The following is a 6,000-nucleotide window of genomic DNA, read 5'->3' as shown; positions in this document are numbered from 1 at the left end:
ATGTTTTTCTTTAATTTTATCTTTTAAACTCCTTGTGAGCCAACCAGTTTTTTTCAGTTGCAACTACCCTTTTCTTTCTATAAGTAATATGTTTACCTTGAATATTTCTAGTTGGTTCCTTAACTAACTGGTGAAGAAAGCCATCCTGAACAGTTTCTAAAAACCTTTCTCCCTCATGGCTTGACTCTAGCATTTCCCAAACTATATGCCTGAAATTAAAATCACCCATAATTATGACTTCATTAACAGCTGAAATCTTAATCTCGTTGTAAAGTTTCTCATTAAGTTCATCGGTATCATTTAGTGGTCTGTAACAAATTCCCACCAAAAGCCTTTTCCCTTTATATTCACTGATAGAAACCCCAAATGGATTCGTTCTCTTTGCTATTATCTTTAATATCTTCAACAGGATGTAACTCACATTTTACACACAAAGCCACTCTCCCCTCTTTAATACTCTATCCATATTAAATAGCCTGTAACCCTGTATTTCAAAGAAATTTCTGTCACCAGAATCATCTACATTTAGCCATGTTTCAGTTATTCTCATTATATCAAAATCTTCCATTCCTATCAGTGCTCAAAAGTCATCTATTTTATTTCTCATACTTCTAGCATTACAATAGTAACAATTAAGCCTAACCTTATAACTACTTCCATACTCATTTCATTTCCTATGTTAAACTTTTCTGTCTCTTATTCTTTTTGCATATAGTTTTCTTGGCCCTCACCACTGTCTAGTCCTAGTTGAAAACTTCCCTTACAGCTGAGTTAATAGCCTTAGCAAACAAGCTATCCCCTATTCTATTTAAATGCAAACCATCCATTCCAAGAAGCTCCCTTCTTCCATGAACTGATCCCACAAGTCCAACCAGCCAATCTGCTCATCCTTACATACTAACCTAAGCCTAGCATTTAGCCCTAGTAACCTACTTCATCCCCACAGTTAATTCTGGATAGTATCCCAGACAAAATTAAGTTATGGCCTTTTTCTTTAAATACCTTTATCAGCCCATTGTGCTTATTAATTAGCTCCTCTGACCTACCTTTCCCTACATCATTAGCCCCTTCATGCACCACAAAAACTGCATCTCTGCTAGCCCCCTTTATTATATCTCATGCTCTGTCAGTTATATCATCCACCTGTGCTCCTAGGTAGCATAATCTAATTCTTTTCTCCCTATTTACCACACAGATTATTCTATCCACATGTCTTATCAAGGAATCACCTATAACTATAAGTAACCTCCTTATCATTGATATCCTTCTCTGACCCTTTTGTTTTCCTTCCCTCCAATAGTTCCTCATCTGCAGAAGCCAAGGCCTGAAATTTGTTGCTCAACAGAAAATGCTCATTATAATAAAATCTACTACTGTTAGCCCTAATAGTACTCTTTTCTAACTTCCTAAAAGTCATTGTTAGCTGATGTATTCCTTGCATGTAAAGTTTAAACTCCTCCTGAAATTCTGCTGGTATTTCTCACAATCTACTGTTCTCTTTATCTATTGTCTCCAACCAAAAAACTCTACATAAAAAATGCATATCTTCATTAATAGCTTCCTTAATAGTACATTTCATTTGTGAGTTCCAAAATATAACCCACTCATTGTACCCATTACACACTAACACATCATTTCTTATCCAATATGCATTGTCTACCTTTTATTTAAATTAAAGCATAGTTGGATTGGTTGAATCATAAATAATATGTGGTGTATCTTACATTGAACAAAGCTTAGAATTTTGTTGGATAGTTGGCATGGTTTCACTTGTAGAAAAATCTTCCCTTACTAATCTTTTGATATTCTTTGAACTTTGAAGAGGTAACTGCTTGTGTAGTTAAGGGTATGAGTGTGGATTTGGAATTTCAGACAAAAGTGCTAAATATAAGGCTAGTTAAAATATTAATATTTGTAGTTATGGTGGATAGGTTGACTCATTGGACAGAAAACCAGGTAGGTGGAAGAAGGCAGAGGGTTGACAAGGTGCCATATAAAAGGCTTGTAAAAAAATCTAGCTCTATAGGTGTGGGGGATAAGTTAGCAAATTGGATAGAAGAGAGGCTGGATGGAAGAAAGCAGAGGGTTGTTACAAATGGAGTTCAATCAAATTGGACTGATATCCCAAGTGGCATACCTCAGGGTACCTTTGCTTTTTTATTTACATCAATGACATAGATGAAGGAATGATCAATAGATTATTTAAATTTGCTGACAACATTAAAGTTTTAGGTATTACTGGCTCCAAGGAGGATGCTACTGCATTACAAAATGATTTGGTAATTTGGGAAAATAAATACAGATGGCTTTTTAATTATAAAAAATGTAAGTTGATACATGTTGAATATCGCAGTTTGAAATATGAGTATAAGTTTGATGGGAAAAACCTTAACAGTGTTATTGAATAAAAAGATCTTGGTGTTTTGGTTGATCTGTCTTTTAAGCCATCCAAGTAATGTGATGTTGCTCATGGCAGGGTAAAAAGGATTTTAGGTTGTATTTACAGAAATACTGAATACAAGTCTAAAGAGACTATAATTTCATTGTATTGGCTACTGACTAAGCCATATTTGGAGTACTGTGTTCAGTCTTGTGCTCCTTACCTCAGAAAGGACATTGAATTGTTGGAAAGAGTTTAGAGGAGAGCTGATGCTTGAGTTGGAAAGGTAATTTTACAAGGATAGGTTAACATCCCTTAACTTGTTTTTTTTTCTTGAAAAAAGAAGAGTTAGATGGGATTGTTAGTATTGATGTTGGTAATGGATAAGACTAAGGAACACAAATATATATTTTGGCAGAGTAGGAATCATTTTCAGCTACAACAGTCTTATTTCTATAAGAGCGTGGTTGGCCTTTAGAATAGATTGTCTTCGGATGTTGTGGATGTAGTTAATTTAAGGGAGTTGGATAAATATTGATAAATATTTGAATGATGAGGGCTGGGTTTGAGGGTTTTTTTTATGGTTTAATTTAGTGGATAGGACAGCCCAGATGAACCAAAATGACCCTTGTTGCCTTTTAAATTTTAATCTTCTATGCTAAATTAATGTTTAGTAGTTGTTACATGTGGTAGACTATAATTAAAAAGTAAAACAATACAAATTTAGTAGACATCAGGGTCGTGTTTTGTGTTTTAATTCTCTTGTAGCTAATTTGATGTGCTTACATCTTAAATTTCCATGACATAAACTATATTCACAAAACATCTAATATTACCAGTGTCTTACAATTAAACTTAAAATAAAATATAACCTATTGTAAGAATAATTTTTAAGGTCTTTAAAACTCTAGAGGTTGCATCAAGGCCTTCCAATCTACTAAACTAAACTTTAAAATGAAAATAAAACATTCAAAGCCACTACTTGTCATTCAGATATTTATCAAGCCTTCCCTTCAGCTCCTTTAAATTAACTGCATCCACCACATCAGAAAGCAATCAATTCTAATGGTTAAACATCATGTTACCAAAATAAAGGGGTCTTATCTGAAGATGATTCCTAACCTGCCAAAAATTTTATATTTCTGTCCCTTAGGTTTATAATTCTCACCATTAAGTACAAAAAAAAATGATACACCAGCACTATTAATTCCCTTAACAATCTTAAACATCTCAGTCAGATTCTAACCTCATTTTTTTCACAAAAAAATTTCAGAGATTGTAACCTGTACTTGTATACTTGAATTTTATGTTAGTGAGGTTTGTATTGTACTTTGATTTGTTATTAATAACATTTTGCTTTCTCTTGTCAAGTCAATATTTAATGCAGATTTACTGGTCTTTTTTTCCCAAAAAAACCCCTTTACCAGTGTCTTTCTTAACTAATCTTTACTGTAGCACCTTATCAAAAGCATTTAGAAAGTGAAGTACACCAATCATACCTTACCACCATCAGAGTAACATTCTCAAAAAACATCAACAGTTTAATTAATATGTCAAGATTTCTCTTTAATTAATCAATTTTGACTTTTTTATGATACTATGTTCCACAAAATAATTTAGATAAGTTTTTTTATCAGACTTTGGAACTTTTAACATTACTGAAGTAAGACTAACTGGCCTTCTAATTTTCAGGGCAACTCTTATAATCCCCATGAAAAAATAGGAGTAACGTTAGCAATTCTCCAGTCCTCTGGCAGTTGTACCCTGTTTACTGCCTAAAAATGAAAGAGAAGCTCAAATATCTGATCATTGCCTTCCCCCCCCCCCTAAAAATCTTGGGGAAAATGGTTGTGGCACATTTTCTACCACTGACCAAAGGATTGATATATATATACAATATTCTGTAAATTCTAATATTGGGGAAACAGGGTTGGAAACATTGCTAAGAATCTCTTTTGTAAAAATGGAAAATAAGTAAATGTAGAATCTTAACTGATTTTGTAAGTGTAAACTATATATAATCCTGCTAAAATCATCTCTTGAGCATGGTTGTGATAATAAGTAGAGTAGTCTGAAATCTGAGATAAATTACTGTGACACATAACTGTTTAACGAAACAGTTTGATAGCAGGATAGTACAGACACTACAGCAAAAACTAACGTTTGTTTAGAGAAAAAATTAAATGAAGAACAAAATTGTACAATAAGTAGTAAAAATACTTTACGTAATAAAGTTAAATATATTAAGAATAATTTAGTAAACACTGTGGTCTGTGTATAGCAAAATTAATCAGACTTATTATCCCCAACACATGTCAATGTACAAGACAGACAGCCATAAGTAATAAATTGTAACAGGATATTTCTCTGTAGTGGACAAACTAGTTACATAGGATAGAATGTTTATTTATCAGTTCACTAATGTCTTTCAATATTCAGTGTACAGTACCATTATGATAAGTGATTCTCTAAAATTACTTTTCCACTTGTAGCCAGAAAAATGTTTAACGTACAATCATTTATAACAGTAATCGGATGTATGCTGTTTCAAACCAAGCAATGTGAATGTAAATCATTATTCACTTTGCTAATTTTTCCCTTTTGACCATGTTCTCTAGTGTATGGTACAAATATTATCTTAATGTGGGAACATTTCAAAATTAAATTAAATCTTAACAACTACAGTAGATGAAATATGTTAGCAGTAATATGATGCAAGAAACTGATGTTATGATGTTCATCTGTAAGAAACTTGTACAATTTCCAGTAACTACAGATACAGTTTGAACTAACAGGAGGTTAAAAACTTATGATTGTTGTAGTTAAGGTGTGTACATGACAGTTTTGAACAGTTCATTATTTAATTACCTCCTTCCATCACTACTTGACTTCATACAATCCCAATTTGTTGAAAATTAGTCTTTATGATCACTGCCTTAGTATCTATTTTAGTAACAACCCTAATTTTAGTGTCATTTTCTGTCTTAACAGGTGGCTTGTAAAAGTTGTCAGTTAAAAACCTTATACCTTATTATAACTTATTCATTTATTTTCTGACACTCCTAATACTAGAATAATAACACTTAGTATTATTCTTGAATCTACTATACATATTTTTGTCTGATGGAGAAGTAATTCTAACTATTAACTTGTATCCTACATCTTCTTTTTCTTGTCTTCTCCATGTCATAGTTATGCTACCAAATTATTTATTTATACTATTTTGAACTTCTTTATCACTATGCATATTTAAATAAGTATTAATTAAATTCATCATTTACTCCATACGTCTTGATGCATCTAGTGTTAGTGAGTGTAAGTATTCAAGGTTAGTTTACTTTTACAATATTTTATGTACTCCTGTAGTGAAATATGCCATGGTTAAATTAGCGACATTAGTTGTAACCACCAGTCTTCTATAGAATTGTGTTTATGAGGTTGATAGCTGTTAGTGTCTGTTTTATATCTAATAAACAATCAACATCATTTCTGTCCTACAGCTGTAGATACATTTTCGTATTAATCATAAAACAGTTCTGACACATTTATGTTTATAAATATGATCAGAAGTTGATATTTATGTTAATATTTATTGTCTGCCTGTCTGTTCTTGATTTTTG

General features: G+C 32.2%; 1 protein-coding gene across 8 annotated transcripts in view; it reads left to right on the top strand.

Annotated features, from left to right (window-relative positions):
• LOC106464412 (zinc finger protein 271-like) overlaps positions 1-6,000 on the top strand; it is a 37,300-nt gene that overhangs the window by 3,677 nt on the left and 27,623 nt on the right. The gene's annotated exons all lie outside the window — the stretch shown is intronic.

The sequence above is a fragment of the Limulus polyphemus genome, unplaced genomic scaffold (genome assembly GCF_000517525.1).
Source record: "Limulus polyphemus unplaced genomic scaffold, Limulus_polyphemus-2.1.2 Scaffold1642, whole genome shotgun sequence".
NCBI lineage: Eukaryota > Metazoa > Arthropoda > Merostomata > Xiphosura > Limulidae > Limulus > Limulus polyphemus.
Note: the sequence above shows the minus strand (reverse complement) of the source record. Positions and strands in the feature narration are given on the sequence as shown.